The following is an 18,732-nucleotide window of genomic DNA, read 5'->3' on the forward strand; positions in this document are numbered from 1 at the left end:
CCCTGGATGAATATTTTGATTTATTTCCAAATCATAAGTTATACTGTATCTTGTGTTTTGAAGAGTGATAGCTTTTGTGCAGAGTTCCAGTCAGTCACCATTTACAGTAAAACTTAACAACAACTTAGGTTGTTTTGCTGTTGAAATCTTAGCTATGAATTGAATTGATACTTGGAATCATATTTCATCTGATCCTTGGCTGCCAAAGGTATTTTCTGAGGTTTCGTACTTAATATTTGGTGGTTTCTATATCAGGTATTACTGTAATTTGAATTGTTATTCCTTTGCAAACTTTATAGTACCAGTAATCATAGCCATTTTCACTACCCTTGCCAGGGTTCAGAAAAGAGACAACTACTTATACAGGAATAGGTAAAAGTAGATTTACAGTTGTGAGTACATGAAACACAGAGTTTATTCTCGTATTATTATTTATTAATTACTATATTATTTTCCATATGAACAACTGTGAACCCACTTTTTCCCACCTCTGTATACATGTTTCAGGTTCAGGTGTTATATTTATTTATTTAGCCTCACCCGAGGATATGTTTTTATTAATTTTAGAGAGAGAGGAAGGGAGAGGGAGGGAAAGAGAAGCATCAGTGTGAAAGAGAAACATCGATTGGTCCCCTCCCGTACACACCCCAATTGGGAATTGAACCCGCAACCTTTTGGTGTACAGAATGATGTTCCAACTTAGCCACGGGGCTGGGGCCAGGTGTTTTCTTGAATTACTTTATGTTTAAGTAACAACAGTACATTATTGGAATCACCAGAAACACTGGAAAGTAAACTCCCATAGGACAGGGATTTTATTCTGTTACTGTTTTCAGTGCTGGACACATACTATAGTTCAATAAACAAATTGAATTAATTGCCACCAGCCCCAGGGTCACTATCACTGCAACTATTGCTTATAGCAATACTGACACATAGGACCTAGATCAGTGATGGCGAACCTATGACGCGAACTCATTTTTTTGGTTGATTTTTCTTTGTTAAATGGCATTTAAATATATAAAATAAATATCAAAAATATAAATCTTTGTTTTACTATGGTTGCAAATATCAAAAAATGTCTATATGTGACACGGCACCAGAGTTAAGTTAGGGTTTTTCAAAATGCTGACATGCCGAGCTCAAAAGGTTCGCCATCACTGACCTAGATCCTATCCTCCAACAATGGCCCTTTGTTCTCTCTTCTATCATACCACTTATGTCTCAGGGGAGAGGTTTCCTCTGTTTCATTCATCAGTCACTTACTATTCCCTTATGTAATAAGTAGAGGCCTGGTGCATGAATTCGGGCATGGGTAGGGTCCGGCCAGCCCACCGCGACTGAGGCCGATTGGGCTGGGCCAGCCAGGGGGAGGGGCCGTGGGTGGTTGGCCAGCGGGCCCTGCCCCACCCCACCCCCTGGTCAAACTCCCGGTTGAGGGGACAATTTGCATATTAGGCTGCTGTTATATAGGTTAGGATTGCAATAGCAGTAGCAATAAAGATGATGTTGATTGCTAATATATCTGAATACCAGTTTGTCTTAGTTAATCATTTTCTTCACTCCCTAATTTTTCTTGCAAGTCATTTGTTAAAGAAATTGCGGTCCCTTAATTTAAATTTAATAAGGGGTTTGATAATTTTAATAATTTAAAAAATTAAACTGCCCTAGCCGGTTTGGCTCAGTGGATAGAGTGTCGACCTGCGGACTGAAGGGTCCCAGGTTCGAGTCCCGTCAAGGGCACATGCCCAGGTTTTACGAAGAATATGGAGAACATGTAAATATAATTCAGTGTGTGTACAAGCCTACTTTATTTTTCTTAATGGAACCTTTATTGAGTACTTATTACATAGTAGGCACTGTTCTAAGCACATTCATATTCATAACAATCCTGCAAAAATAGAGGTACTGTTACTGATCCCATTTAACAATGCTTATAGTTGCTCAGACCCCCAAAACCTAAATCTCATTCAGGGTTCTTCTCTTCCCCTAACATACCACATTCATCACATTAACTGCACTTTTAAAATAATCCATTAATTCTTCTTCATCATTCAACCCCAGCTGCCATCATTCTCTCTTAGATAATCACATTTAAGCCTTGTGAAGATAGTATTTATGTTTATGGTGAAATTCAGAAAGAGTAAAACTAAAATATCCTCTCTGTTTTGACCCTCCAGAGACAGCGTCTTGGGTTTTATTATAGCGATAATTCTATGCACATCCAACCACACATGTTTACCCATCTAGAACACACACTATCAGTGCCCAGTCCGTTTTCCTCAGCGCCCTCCCCATATTTTATGAGCACCTTCCAAATCTACACACATTATCCTGACATCTGACTGTCAGCACTTACGATTTTTAGTTTGAGGGCATTCTTTGTCCCCTGTAATCTGCTCTGCCCGGCACATTGTCAGGCCAGTCATTCTGGGTGGTTCTTGCTTCCCAGAGCAGCCTTCCACTGATGACTTACAGAAACTGAGGGGAAAACCTCTAGCTCCTTCACCCCTTGCGTGGGATAATGCTAATGCATGTCCTACGATGTGTTTCAGAATTCCTCAGCATGGCTGAGCTCCAGTTGTAGCCTGCTCATTTTATTGTATAGCGTGACTGCCTTTTCTTCCCTACTCTTGGGATTATCTCCCAAATAAACTACTTGCACTGATATCATTATTACAGGGTCTGCTTCTAGTAAAATCATAACATCAATTGTGCCACACTTGACACCCACTTTTCCCCCCCCTAAGTAATCAAAAACTCCTAAAAAATTCTGTTTATTTGACCTTAACCACTCCAATTTGGCCATGCTCATTGTTTTACTTCTCATAGGAAGCTGCTGGGATTAATAGAATTTTGTCTGTTATTCTATGACTAAGGGCCCAGTGCACGAATTCGTGCACCTTGAAAAGAACTGTGGGCCGTGAGGCTGCAGGGGGCACAGGGGTGGGTCTTGGCACATCCTCCATGCCCCGCCTGGCCCCTCCCACCACAGCCCTGGTTCCCTGTCTGCTGGAAGCCACGCTCCCGCCACTGCAGCTCCCACGCACTAATGGTGCCAGCCTGTTTGCACCCACTGACAGTGCAGAGCGATTGGGGTTGGCACTAGCAGTGGGTGTAAGCGCAGCCGGCACCGTCAGTAGGTGTGAGTGGCAGTTGCTGCCCTGATCACCCCTCAGGAGCAAGGGGAGGTGGAGAAGCCCTCAGGGGAGATCAAGCCAGCAGCCGCTGCTCGCACCTGCTGACGGTGCCAAGTGCCAGCACAGGTTCGAGTAGCAGCTCTGTATCTGGCAGCGGGTGTGAGGGTGGCCAACGCCAGCAGCAGGTGCGAGTGCCAGGCAGGACTGCAGCGCGCAGGAGCAAAGAATTTTCAGTAACCACCAGAGGCTCGTCCTGATGACAGTGACCAGTGTCCCACCTTGGTCTACCATTCTGCTGCGGCCGACACCTACTATGTTCAGTGCTCTGCTGCCTGCCATGTTCTGCGCGCACGCCCTGGTGGTCAGCGCACGTCATAGCCACTGGTTGTTTGGGGACTGGTTGTTCCGTTGTTCCGCCATTCAGTCTATTTGCATATTAGGGTTTATATATATAGATAAGTTTTTATTGTTTAAATTATTGACCGTAAAATTGACTATTTAGATCCTTGTAACCACCATTAAACATCCAGGCTCAGGACAGTTACACCACTCCAGCCAACTCCCTCATGCTCTCCCTTTATTATCAAGCCTTCCACCACTCGTAACCCTTGGCAACCACTGATACTGTTCTTCATTACTGTAGTTTTATCTTTTGGAGAGTGCAGTATAAATGGAATCATACAGTATATAACTGTTTGGTTCTATTTTCTTTCAATTAGTGTAATGTACTTGAGATTCATCCAAGTTGTTGATTGTACTGGTATCAATAGTTTATCCTTTTTATTACTTAGTATTCCATTATGTGGTTGTATGATAGTTTATCCATTCATCTATTGAAGGACATTTGGATTGTTTCCATTTTTTTACTGTTATGAATAATGTGCTGTGAACATTCATACACAAGTTTTTTTGTGTGGGCTCATTTCCATTTCTCTTTGGTATATACCTAGGAATATAGTGGGTCATATGGTGGCTCTGTGTTTAACTGCCAGATTGTTTTTCAAAAGCGGCAACACTATTTTACATTCTCACAAGCAGTGTCTGAGGGCTCCAGTTTCTCCACATCCTTCCAACACTTTCATCAGTCTTTCGATTATACCAATCCTAATGGATGTGAAGTACTGTCTCACTGTGTATTTTACTTGCATTTCTCTAACGACTAATATATTTCTGGTAACTTGTATCTTTTTTGTAGAAATGTGAATTCAAAGTTTTGCACATTTTCTAATGAGATTGTTTGTATTTTTACTGTTGAGTTTGAGAATTCGTTATATATTTTGAAGACTTGGGTTTTCATTTTAACAGTGTCTTAGAGGCAAAGTTTTAAAAGTGTAATAAAGTCTTAATTTATTCTTCTTAATGGATCCTGCTTTTGATGTTATTGTAAGAGTTTGCCTAACCTCAGGTCATGAAGATATTCTCTTATATTTTATTCTGCAGAGTTTTATGGTTTTGTGCTTTATATTTAGATCTGTGATCTATTTGGAGTTAATCTTGTATAAGATATGAAATTTAGATTGAGATTAATTTTTCTTTTACATGCATATAAATGACCTGTTGTCTCAACACCATTTGTTGATAACTTTTCTTTCTCAACTGAACTGCTTTTGCACTATTGTCAAAGATTGGATGGCCATATTTATGTGGCTTTATTTCTGGACTGTCTGTCCTGTTCCACTGACCTCTGTGTATGTTCACCAATATTATACTCTCTTGATTACTGTAGATTTATAGTAAGTGAAATTTAGTAGGGTGATTTCTCCAACTTAATTTTCTTTTGCAAAATTCTTTTAGCTATTCTGGTACTTTTGTCCTACCATGTAATGTTTAAGAATGAGCTTATCTACATCTACAAAAAAAGCTCTGCTTGGACTTTGATTGATATTGTATTAAATCTATAGGTCATTTTGGTGAAAATTGACATTGTTAATATGGTGAGTCTTCTTACATTGTATGTCTTTATTATTTTAGGTCTTCTTTGATTTCTTTATCAATGCCAAATAAAGAAACGAGAGAGAGAGAGAAAGAGAGAGAGAGAGAGAGAGAGAGAGAGAGAGAGAGAGAGAGAGAGAAAGAGAAAATTTGTGCATTCATTGGTTGATTCTTGCATGTGCCCTGACCAAGAACGGGACCTGCAACCTTGGTGTTCCAGGGTGATGGTCTAACCAACTGAGCTACTCAGCCAGGGTATAGTATGTAATTTTATGTCATCAAAGTTTTCATCCTGTGCTGTTTTTTTTCCTGTTCAGACCTTCTAATAAGTCCTTTTTCCTTGGGTAGGTGATACCTGCTTTTTTCCCTTTGTTTGTAAACTTTTTCTTTAATAACAATAATAATAATAGTAATATCTCCGGTATTGTTCATCCCCTTTTGCTCTTTAGATGAAGCTGTGTTTAGGGAATAGCAGACCCTTGAATCCTGTTTTCTTTAAGTAGAAAACCAGTAACTCTCATGTTTACCTTCTTCCTTGGACAATTATGAAGCACTTTAAAGAACAAGAATGCAAATTAATGTTACACTGTAACTTCTCAAGTTAAAATTTTATGTGTAATATCAGTCATATTATGTATAGGCCTTTTAAGAAGTCAGTTGAAATCAAGATTCCGTGGGTTCTTTGCTCTTTTGAGATTATGGTAATGGAATTATAAATGGAAAAGCCCCAAATGATAACAGTGCTTTCATTTATTATCCAGAAAATTAGTAAAATTCCAATGTTTATAAACCAGAAAGGAAGAGGAATTGGAACTCATCTTATTTCTTCTATTCAAGAATTAACTTTTGCATTTATTTTTAAAAAAGAGGAATTCTTATGACTATTTAAAATTTTCATTTTTAATTAAAAGTCATTACATATGAGTGTTTCTAACTCTTCAAAGGGCAATGAGCTTATTCCTAGCATGTTCTGTGTTTATAACAGAAGTGATGCTGAATTTTGTCAAATGCATTTTCTGCTTCTATTGAAATGATTCTTACATTTTCATTTTTTAGTTTGTTATATTTTCTTATTGCAAACATGTTAAGATGTTGAATTACATCAGTTGCTTCCCAAATATAAACCAACCTGTATTGTTGGGATAGCTCCCACTTGGTCATTATGTATTTGCCTTGTACTATATTGTTGGATTCAGGTTGCTAAAAAATATTTTTAAATAATTTTTGTAGCTATTTTCCTAAGGGATAGTTTTCTTATAATGCCTTTGAGAGGTTTTGGTATCATGGTAATGCAGGTCTCATAGAATGAGTTGGGACGTATTCTTCCTTTTCAAGTTTTTGAAAGATTTTGTGCAGAATTGCTATTTTTATTGATTCCTTAAATGTTCAGTAGAATTCACTAATGAAGCAACCCATCTGGGACTGTAGTTTACTTTACGGGAAGGTTTTTAACTACAATTTCAATTTTGTTAATAAATATAGGTTTTTTTGGCTTTTTCTTCATGAGTGAGCTTGGGTAGTTTGGGTCTTTCAGAGAATTTGTCTGATTCATCTAATTGTCAAGTTTATTTTCAAAAATTGAGTCATAGTATTTTCTTGTGACCCTTTTAGTATTTGTAGACTCTTTAGTGATGGCATCTCTGTCATTCCAGATATAGGCAATTTGTGTCTTCTCAGTTTTCACAGCTAGTTCCCTCTCCTCCTCCCTTTCTCCTCCCCCTCCCCCTCCTGCTCCCTCTCCTAAGTGTGGTAGAAAAGAATGCATGTCCTGCTGCTGTAGTGTGGTGTTCTATAAACATCAGTTACATCAAGTTGGTTGATGGTATTGTTCAGTCTTCCACATCCTTGCTATTTTGTCTACTTGTCCTATTATTTATTGAAAGAGAGATTTTGAACTAAAATAGAATAAATTAGTTTATTTTTTCCTGCACTTGTCTGAGATTTGTTTATATATTCATTAGGGGCATAACTATTTGTTTATTGATGCGTTGGCCCATATTATCATTTAAAATGCTCTTTTTTGTTCTAACACTTTTTGCTCTCTACATTGATATTAACATAGCACCCAGCTTTCTTTTGGAAATAATAGCATAGGATATCTGTTTTTCATCCTTTTTTTAAAAACTTCTTCAGGTCTTTGTATTTAAAGTGTTTCTTGTAGGCAGCATATAGTTAGGTCTTGCCTTTTTATCCTTTCTCATTATCATAACCATTAATGTGATTATTAATATGGTTAGGCTTGAGTTTATTATTTTGCTTCATTGGTCTTTTCTTCCCCTTTATGTTTTGTGTTTTTTCTTCTTCTAGATTTAATCAAGTATTTTTATTGATTATTCCATTTTATTTCCTTTGTTGGCTTATTAGCTTTAACTCTTTTGCCATTTTTTGGGCTTATACATCTTTAACTTATGCTGTGCTCAACTTACCACACTCTGCCTTCAAGAGATACTATACCACCTTCCTTATAGTATGTGAACTATGCAGTACTACTGTTCTCTGCATTTACCCCCCCTAACTTTGTACTATTATTGACATACATTAAGTATTTTATATCTTTATACATTGTAGTTTTCCTCTTTAGAAGTTTGATTTGAGTCTTTGCTGTTTTCATGTCTCTAACTTTTTCAACATATGGGAATCAGTTATAGTAAAATTCTTTCCATGTCTTTTTCTGCTCATCCTAGCATTTCTGTTATTCTAGGTCTGTTTTGATTGATTATTCTCATTATGGGTTGTCTTTTCCTTTTCTTTGCATGCCTGTTAATCTTTAATAGAATGATCAGCATCATGTATTTTATCTTGTCGTATGGTGGATATTTCGTATTCCTATAAATCTTGAACTTCTGAGATGCAGTTAAGTTACTTGTAAACAATTCAATCTCTTTGGATCTTGCTGTTATGAACTGTTATGTGAGTTCAGAGCAAATCCAGTCTAGGGCTAATTATTCCCACTACTCACATAAGATCTTTCTGTGTACTCTGTTCAGTACCCTGTGAATTATTAAATTTTTTATTCTGGATTGTGGAAATAGGCACTTTTCTCAGCCATGCTTAAACAATGAGCACTGTTTAATCTTTTCAGATAGCTCTTTGGCCAGCCTTAGGTGTTTTCCTCACACACATGTTCTGATCAATACCATGCTGAATTCTTGAGAGGAACCCTTTGTAGATTTCCCACGTTTTTTCTCTATGCAGCTCCCTTGTTTCTGGTGTTCTGTTGTGAGAACTCTAGCTGCCTCAATCTGCAAAGAGCCTTTACTGTGTCTCCTTATTTAGGGAGTCCTCTAAACTCTGCCTCTGTTTCTCCTCCCTACACCATGGCCTGTAAATTTTCTCTCAAGGCAAGAAGCAGGGCCAGTGGTATAGCTCACATGGTTTGTTTTCTGCCTTTCAGGGGCCTTTGTTCTTCATTGCCTGTTATTCAGTGTCTTGCAAACCATTATTTCGTACATTTTGTCCAGCTTGTTAAGGTGTTTCAGTATGCAGGGTAAAAGTTATATTCCAAAGTGAAAGCATATCTGTATATTAATTTTATATTTTATTACCTTGTTGTATTCTCCTGTTGCTTGTAGCAGTTTTTTTAGTCAGTCCTTTTCCAGGTTATCCAAACATATCATTGGCAAATAAGAATTATACCTTCCAATTTTTTATCTTTAATTTCTTGCTCCTGTGTATTTGCTTTAGCTAATATGTCCAGTAAATAATATCAGTGATATTATATTATTTAATTAAGAATAGATACAATGAATTATATCCTATTTTTAAGTTATGAAATTTATTTTATTTACTGATTATATCTGTTAATATTAATAGATTTCAATTACTCTTTTGATTTTTTGATTTATTGTATAATGCCTATTTTTTCTCTTTTGGAAACATTTAGGATCTTCTCTTCATTTTTCATTTTCTGAAATGTCATGATGATGTGCTAAAATTAATGGGTTTTAAAAAACATTAATTCACTATGCTGGACATAATGGAAGTTTAGTCCCAGTTGAAGGTTCTAAGCCTTTTGGGGGAGAAGAGGGTGGTGTTATTTCTTTTATAAATTTTTATATGTACTCTTTTTGAATTTCCTATTACCTGTGAACTGAATTAAAACTCCTCCTGCAGCAACCATTTTTCTTTTTCCTAATTTCTCTACCATTTTCCTTTCTTTCTTTTTCTTTTTCTTTCTTTCTTTCTTTTTATTTTATTTTATTTTTTTTGTCTCTTTTGGGCACCTAATGGAACAGTGTCTCAGATCATTTATTTATTATTATTTAAAAATTTTTTATTACTTCTACCTTGTTCTGTAAATAAATGCCCTTTGATATATAAACTGCTCTTTTCAATGATATTGAATCCTTCATTTTTCTGTGTTTCAAGTTCTCTGCTTTTCCTTGCATTGTCTTTATGGCCATGGAGTTCCTTTTTTGTTTGTTAAATTGATCTTTCCTTCATATTTGGTGACATTCTTACATACCTGGTATCTCTCATTCCTTATCTCTTCAAGGAATTATAGCGTAAACCTGTTTTCTGCTTCCAAAATCTTAACATTTTAAACCTGTTGTTACCTCGTTTCTTACTACTTTGCTGTTTGTATTGTTTTTGTTGTAATTTTTGGAGGGTTTTCAGGAGGTCTTGGAGGTATGCACATTTGTTTCATATGCCATGCTTAACTAGAAGTCATGAATAAATTTTCTTTTATGTGTTTCATCTTGAAATTGTTTTGAATCTGTGAATCATGTGTAGTTGTAATTCTTCAAAACTTGAATGTTAGAAGAAGCTATTCCAAATGCTCACTTTTCTCTTTAGAGTTTACTTCTTGAAATCTTATATTTAAAGCCTTATGTCTAAGGCTCTTCATGAAACTGATATGCCAAAATATGAAAAGTGGAGAGGTAGGTTAGCTCATCCTTGGGCCTTGAGAATGTGTTAAAATTATAAATAGGATCTTTTATTTCTAATTACTTATTGCTGTTATCAAAGAAAACCATTTGTTTTTATGTTATTACTAGAGGCCCAGTGCATGACATTAGTGCATTGGGGGAGGGGGGGTACCCTCAGCCCGACCTGCGCCCTCTCGCAGTCCAAGATCCCTCGGGGGATGTCTGCCTGCTGGCTTAGGCCCACGGGGATCGGGCTTAAGCCAGCAGTCGGACATCCCTCTCACAGTCTGGGACCCCTTGCTCCTTACCGCCTGCCCGCTTGCTGCTCCTCACTGCTCTACTTGCTGCTCCTTAGCACTGCCACAGAGGCAGGAAAGGCTCCCGCCACCACCACTGTGCTCATCAGCCGTGAGCCGGGCTTCTGCCTGAGCAGCGCTCCCCCTGTGAGAGAGCACTGACCACCAGGGGGCAGCTCCTGCATTGAGCGTTTGCCCCCTGATGGTCAGTGTGCATCATAGTGGCCAGTCATTCTGGTCGTCCTGCTGTAACGGTCGCTTAGACTTTTATTATATAAATATCTGCCTACATAACTAACAACCATTTGCTTGGATTCTCTAGGCATACAATGCATAGTAAAAGTTTTATTGTACTGATGAGGAGGACAATATAATGTTCTGTAGTTGTAATAAAATATCTGATTGTAAAAAAAGCAATATAGATGACCCATTTAAATTAAGCTTCATTTAAAGCAAATTGTCTTGGATAGTCTTTTTTAAAGTATACTTCATCAAAACCCTGTCCACTAAAAATAGGCATATATATAATACCTCTATTTTATGGCAACAGAATATTGGAAAGTTTCCCAAATCTTAAATTGGCTTCTCTTCCAAAGGCTTATGACCACTATGCTTTCTCTGAACTTTTGAAAAATATATGTATATGGTAATGTCAGTACACACCTGACATTGCCATGGCCTGGCTTGGCAACAGATTTCAGTCTCCTAATGTTTCTGTTACTTTATTTTACAAATTAGTTCTTCTTTGGTCAGAATATTTCTCACAATAATAGTTCTTTGTTGTCACTTCTTTTCTGTCCTCTTTAGAAATCTATCAGCAAAACAAAATAACTTAGGAGTTGCCTAACCTTTAAAAGGAATTCAAGGGTAATTAAACATTTTTGTGCTCATTTTGGTTGTGCTTTACAAAACCAGTTCTCCTTCCCAATGAAAATAATGAGATATGCCTGGAAAGATTTATAAAATGCCATGATTGACCCGGCATTAGTTATTTTAAAAACTATAAACACCTTACTCAACCAGCAATAAGGGATTGGCTAAGTTATGATACTTTTGTATACCTATATGATATTATAATATTGGTCCTCAAAAATAATTTTCTTCAAAACAGGAAAGTAAATGAGAAAATGTAGATGTTATAGAAGGTGGAGAAAAACAGAACTCATAACTGTATATGTATGTTCCCTTTTATATAAATATTACATACATTCAGAAATAAATGCTTCAAGGAAAGGTTGCATGTTAAAGAACTTAGTTTTTAGAAAAAAAAAGAACTTAGTTTTTATTTCATTTTTCTTTTAAAATTTGTCTACCATGAATTTATATTAATATAAAATAATACCCATAAGGTGATTGGTAAAGATAATTAAGTGAAAAGATAGTTCCTAGAGATATAGACTTGAATTTTAGTCCTGTCTTTGTTACATACTAGCTATATGATATTAACATCTCAGCATTGGTTTCATCATTTGTAAATTAATCTTGTAGGATATATATGTGTGTGTGTGTGTGTGTGTGTGTGTGTGTATAAAATTTGTGTTTATAAATTTATAAAATGTGTTTTATAAATTTGATGGAATAGTAGATGTTTGTTTGCAGATGAGTGGCCTATTTGGCAGATGATCTTTTTTCATACATTTGGACAACTAAAGAAACAAGCAAGTAAACAGTGTTGGTATTTGTAATGCCACATTAATGTGTGGAGTCTAGCAATGTCTGTCAGTTCTAACATTGCAAACTTGAAGTATCATTTGTTTCCAGGGTATGCCAAGGTCTTACAGAAAACGGGAGCTGAACAAAGACAGATAACATCCTGAAAAGGAATCTCCATATTGACTGTTCCCAGACATGCTGTAAAATTTTTATGAGCCTGTTCTGTGTGAAATGATGAGATTCAGGTAGATGGGAGTAGTCATAAACAGAAGTTGTTGCACAGACACATGTATGTTTGAAAACATCTTATTTGTCATCGTGTTCACAGATAATATCACTCCAAATAGATATATTTCCTCAGTGACTTGAAAAGGAGGGCAAAATGTAGGCCAGTCAGTTATGACGGTCAATTCTAAACACTTTTGCACCTGTGATAGCATTTTTTCCCCCGTTTGCCAATGAAGACACTGGGGAGCGTAAAATCCTGTTTTTATCCTGTTTGTTTAATGCTTATCATTCTGCTTACTATCTTTTAGTGACTACTCTGTTTCCAGCTGTCTAAACATTCTCTTACATTCCTGTCAGAAATGTGACTTGAGCTCAGGTTCAAGAGTTGTTGTGTCCACTCCCTCATTGTTTATTACTTCCTCAGCATACTTTTAGTTAAGATTTGAAATGGTTTAATCAACTAGCATTTTTATATTTCAAGTCTAAATCCTATGAGGAGTACATCTCATTAAATAGTGAGAACATCTGATACCCTAAATTCTGTTATTACTTAATCTTATGATACAGTGAATTGAAAGGTAGACATTTAACTGACATTTTCATCCTTTGAGAAACCTTTGTGTAGACTCAATTTTAAGAGCTATCATTTATTTTCTGGATATTTGTATTAATATTCTCATTTGAGAATACAGCATCAAAATTTCCTATGGAATATGATTCCAATCATACTTTTGTGTAGAGTATAAAAAATTCCTTTATAGAACTGTAATTTAAGTATCAAATAAGGGATCTCATGTAACCAATGTCTAGCTGATGACTATTTTGACAGCCTCTTTGTGAAAAATTTAGTGAAAAATATCTGACCAAGCTTACCATGAATTACCATTACTATCTTAGTTATGGTCATATTAAGTTTAGTTTTGAAGAAATATTTACTGAATCTGAAAAATGATCTGTGGAATTTCCCAAAAGTTTTACTGTTAGACTTTTTTAAAAAATCAGAATTTAAAAGAATCCCTGTTATATTGTAAACTTAGGAAAATGAGGCTATTTAAGTAACTAAGGAGGTCTTACTGAGAGTCTACCAGCAATAAGGGATATGAGACTCTAGACTCATATTCTCCTTTTGGATGTTATGTGTTTATTATTTTCTACCAGAAGAGGGAATATTCCTATAGGCATTTTTATAAACAAGGGACACCATTAATTTTTACATAAAAATTGGACAATAAAATGTGTTTCAGTAAACTGTAAATTTATAGATGTAGATGAAGGTCTTCAGAAATGTTAAGAGTGACTGTTACCCAGAGAACCTTCTATAATATTTTATGTTTAAGAGATCATTTAAATTTGTCACAAAATTGCTATGGGCATTTTTGGCTATTCTGTAATTTTTAATTATATTTTGTGTTTGTGTAAATCATTTTAGAAAATCGAGTACATTAAGAGTTGCTTTTTCCAGTTTTAAGCAGCAAAATATCTGATTACTTTCTAAGTGATAGATCTGTGTGCTTATAAAAGAAATTTTAGCCGAAACCGGTTTGGCTCAGTGGATAGAGCGTCGGCCTGCGGACTGAAAGGTCCCGGGTTCGATTCCGGTCAAGGGCATGTACCTGGGTTGCGGGCACTTCCCCAGTGGGGGATGTGCAGGAGGCAGCTGATCAATGTTTCTCTCTCATCGATGTTTCTAACTCTCTATCTCTCTCCCTTCCTCTCTGTAAAAAATCAATAAAAAATATATTTAAAAAAATAAAATAAAATAAAAATAAAAGTTTAAAAAAAAAAGAAATTTTATTTGTGAACTCTCTGTGACTGGTACCCTTGATTTGAGAAGTCTGTATATTTGATAGAATTGGAACTAACATAGGGAGATTTATTTTCATCCTTATTGAAAACCTACATAGTTTCATTTAAATTTTGTGAAATACCTTTTATACCATTTTCAAAGCCTAATGAGCAGCTAATAAGAATGAATGATGACCTCTAAGAGAATAAGGTTATTTGCTATTAATTTACAGAGTGGATTCACTTTGTATCAGAAGAGTTTTTGGTTGTACAGGTGACTTGATGATGCAGGCTGTATAAGTCATTATATTATTTTACAACCCAAGCACAGACACCTGTTTCCTGATTTTGAAACTGATTGAAATTCATTTTAGAAAAATATATTTAATTCAGGAAAGACGTTTGTTGAGAGAAAGAAGATTTTGAAAGAAACTTCTGGGTTTTGTTGTAACCTGATAAAACTTCCCAGTTCTACCAGGCTTATCCCTTTCTGCTATCACATAGTTTAAGACAAGGCTAGTTACATGTTAACATACATTTCACTAGAATAACAGGTCTCTTACTTTTGGGTCTCTCAGCTTATTGATGATCCTCAAGGAGTTTTGTTCATGTAGTTTTATCTGTTCATTTATGTATTAGAAATTACAACTAGAAAAATGTAAAGCAATTTATTTATTCATTTAAAAATAATAATAAACCATTGCATATTAAATAGCATATTTTTATAAAAAACTATAATTTTCAAAACAAGAGAGAAAAGAGTGCTATTGTTTTATATTTTTGTAAATATCATTAATACTGGCTTAATAAAAGACAGCTAGCTGGCTTCTTATACCTGCTCCTGTTTTCAAGCTCTTGCCGTATTTTGTTTTGGTTAAAGTATATGAAGAAAATCAGGTCTCACAAATATGTACTTGGAAAGAGAGGAGGAGTATTTTAATAACCTTTTTAGATAATTATGGAAACTCTTATTTGAATACCACACCAAAATTTAATAGTCATTTCTTAAAGGTTAGTTGCAGTGTGGAATCTGTAAACACATCAGTGAACTTCTTATACTTTGTTACATTAAAATCTATTGGTCTAGTAGAATTTTTCATTCTGCAGAGAAGTTGTGAATGTGATTAACATCTCTCTCCAAATGTAGGAAATCATCCAAATTTCACCTTTTGGATATCTTTCTAGATTGAGTAAATGAGGATGAAAGGAGAGACAGGTTTTGGAAAAATTTGATACAGAATGAGAAAGTTTTATAGATATGAAGATAGAAACAGAGATTGGAACCAAGGAGGTAATAATCATAGTAATCTAACATTTACTTCATTGAATTATATGCCAGAGGCTATTCTGACTAAGCACTTTGCATATGTAAATTTGCCACACTGTCAATATTCCCCACATAGTGGTGTATATTTGTTATAGTCGATGGATGAATCTACATTGATTTGATACATCATTATCACCAAAGTCCATAGTTTGCATTAGAATTCACTCTTGTGTTGTACCCACTATTACAGAATCATACCGAATAGTTTCACTGCCCTAAAAGTCCTGTGTCCTATCTATTCTCTACCCACCCACCTCCAGGCAAATACTAATATTTTTAATGTCTCCATAATTTTGCATTTTCCATGATGTCATATAGTTGAAATCATACCATATGTAGCCTTTTTGAACTGGTGTTTTTCACTTAGTAATATGCATTTAAGGTTTCTCCATGCCTTCTGTGGCTTGATAGTTTATTTCTTTTTAATGTTGAATATTATTTGTGTGGATGTGCCACAGTTTATTTTTCCGGTTCCTGTTGCTTCACATCCTTGACAATTTAGTATTGTCAGTGTTTTGGATTTCAGCCATTACTATAAGTGTGTAGTAGTATTTTGTTTTTATTTACAATTTCTTAATGACTTACGGTGTTGGACATCTTTTCATATGCTTATTGCCTTCTATAAATCTTCTTTGGTGAGGTGTCTGTTCAGTTTTTACCCTTTTTAAAAGTTGGGTTGTTCATTTTCTTATTATTGAGTTTTAAGAATTCTTTGTATATTTTAAATGATAATACATTACCATATATGTCTATTGCAAATGTTTTCTTTAAGTCCTTGGCTTGTCTTGTTTTCTTGACAGTTTCTTTCTCGGAGCATAAGTTTGTAATTTTAATGAAGTCTAGCTTATCAGTGATGATTTCATCATTCATGCTTTTGGTGTCATATCTAAAAAGTCATTTGAACAGAGTCATCTAGATTTTCTCCTGTGTTATCTGCTAGGAGTTTTATAGTTTTGCATTTTACATTTTGGTGATACACTTTGAGTTAATTTTTGTGGAGGGTGTAAAGTCTGTGTCTAGATTTATTTTCTTGTATATAAATATCTAGTTGGTCCAGCACCATTTGTTGAAAAGACTATCTTTTCTCCACTGAATTGTCTTTGTTTCTTTATCAAGTTTGGTTGATTGTATTTGTATGGTTTGTTTCTGGGCTCTCGATTCTGTGTGATTGATTTATTTGTCTCCTTTTTTTCACTAATACTACACAGCTTTACTTATTGTAGCTGTATAGTAAGTCTTGAAGTTGCATAGTGCCATTCTTCTGACTTTGTTCTCTTCTTTCAGGATTGTGTTGGCCACCTGGGTCTTTTGCTTCTCCCTGTAAGCTTTAGAATCAGGTTGACAATACCCATAAAATGACTTCCTGGGATTTTGTTTTGGGATTGCATTTGACAATATTGTGTTCCTATCCATGAACATGGACTCTCTCTAATTAGTTCTTTTTTTTTTTTTAATCAGAATTTTTTAGTTTTCCACGTATAGATCTTTTATTTATTTTGTTAGATTTATATTTTATTTCTTGAGGTGCTAATGTATTTCATTTTATTTTAGGGGGTGCTAATATAAACAGTATTGTATTTTTTAAAATATATTTTTATTAATTTCAGAGAGGAAGGGAGAGGGAGAGAGAGATAGAAACATCAATGATGAGAGAGAACCATTGATTGGCTGCCTCCTGCACGCCCCACACTGGGGATCAAGCCTGAAACCCAGGCATGTGCCCTTGACTGGAACCGAACCTGAGAACATTCAGTCCACAGGCCGACACTATCCAGTGAACCAAGCCAGCCAGGACGCATTTTTTAATTTCAAATAACACTTGTTCATTGTTAGGTATGTAGGAAAGCAGTTGACTTTTGTATATTAACCTTGTGAACTGGAACCTAGCTATAATTGCTTATTACTTCCATGTTAATTACTTTTTGTTGACCTTTTCAGATTTTCTACACATACAATCATGTCATCTGAGAACAAAGATAGTTACATTTCCTTCTTTCTAATCTGCACATTAAAGTTAAGAAACGTCCCCGTATTCTTAGTGTGCTGAGAGTTTCTGTCATTAATAGGTGTTGAATTTTTTAGATGCTTTTTCTGCATCTATTGATGTGATCATGTGCTTGAAGAAAATCCAGGTTTAATTGTTCTCTTTTAGCTTCTTGATATGATTATGGTTTTTTTTATTTATTTAAATACATTTTTATTGACTCCAGAGAGAAAGGGAGGTGGGAGGGGGCGCGGGAGCTGGGGAGACAGAATCATCAGTGATGAGAGAGAATCATCGATCAGCCACCTCTTTCATGCCCCTACTGGGGACTGATCCTACAACCCAGGCATGTGCCCTGACCTCCTGGTTCATAGGTTGATGCTCAAGTTAGGTTGAGCCACACTGGGCAGGCTAGACAGTTGATTTTTAAATATTGAACCACCTTGCATACCTAGAATAAATCCTACTTGGTTGTGGTATGTAATTTTTTCAGTGTTGGATTTGACTTGCAAGTATTTTGAAGATTTTTGTATCTATGTTCATGAGAAATATTGGTCTGTTGTTTTTTCTTGTAATTTATTTTCCTGGTATTTGTATTTAGGGTAATGCTGGATTCATAGAATGAGTTAGAATGGTATTTCCCTTGCTTCTGTCTTCTGGAAGAATTTGTATAGAGTGGTCTAATTTCTTCCTCAGATAATTAGTAGATTTATCAGTAAACCCATTTGAGCCTGATACTTTGTCTTAGATGGTTATTAATTATTGAATCATTTTTAAAAAATAGATACTGGCTTTTTCAGATTATCTGTTTCTTCTTTTGTAAATTTTATCAGATTATGTCTTTCATCTAGGTTATCAAATTTGTGGGCATGAGGTTATGCATAATATTCGTTTACTATTTTTTAAAAATATTCATGGGATCATTTCTGATGGTAGTAATTTGTATCTACTCTTTTTCTTAGCCTGGCTAGTGTCTGGTCAATTTTATTGATCTTTTCAAAGAACCAGCTATAGGTTTTATTGATTTTTCTCTTTTGAATTTCTGTTGTCTATTTCATTAATTTCTGCTCTAGTTAAAATAAATTTCTTTTTGCTTACTTTGGGTTTAATTTGCTCTTTTTTCTCGTTTCCTAAGATAGAATCTTAGATTACTGATTTTAGATTAATTTTCTTTTTTAATATATGCATTCAATGCTATAAATTTCCCTCTAAGCACTGCTTTTACTGAAGCCCACAAATGTTGATAACTTGTATTTTTATTTTCATTTGGTTCAAAATATTTTAAAATTTCTTCTGAGATTTTGCTTTTATCCATGTGTTATTTAGGAGTGTGTTCTTTAATCTCCAAATATTTTGAGATTTCTCAGCTATCTTTCTGTTACTGATTTCAAATTTAATTCTATGGTCTGAGAGTGTACATTGTATAATTTCTATTCTTTTTAATATGTTAAAGAGTATTTTATAGCCCAGAATGTGGACTGTCTTAATGAACAAGATATCTCTTTTATTGCGCTGA

The 18,732-nt window shown here is 35.2% G+C and overlaps 1 protein-coding gene across 3 annotated transcripts in view; it reads left to right on the forward strand.

The window, feature by feature from the left end:
• Nucleotides 1-18,732, forward strand: part of SBF2 (SET binding factor 2) — a 361,888-nt gene that overhangs the window by 130,734 nt on the left and 212,422 nt on the right. The gene's annotated exons all lie outside the window — the stretch shown is intronic.

The sequence above is a fragment of the Myotis nattereri genome, assembly GCF_964212035.1.
Source record: "Myotis nattereri genome assembly, chromosome: 9".
NCBI classification, from domain to species: Eukaryota; Metazoa; Chordata; class Mammalia; order Chiroptera; family Vespertilionidae; genus Myotis; species Myotis nattereri.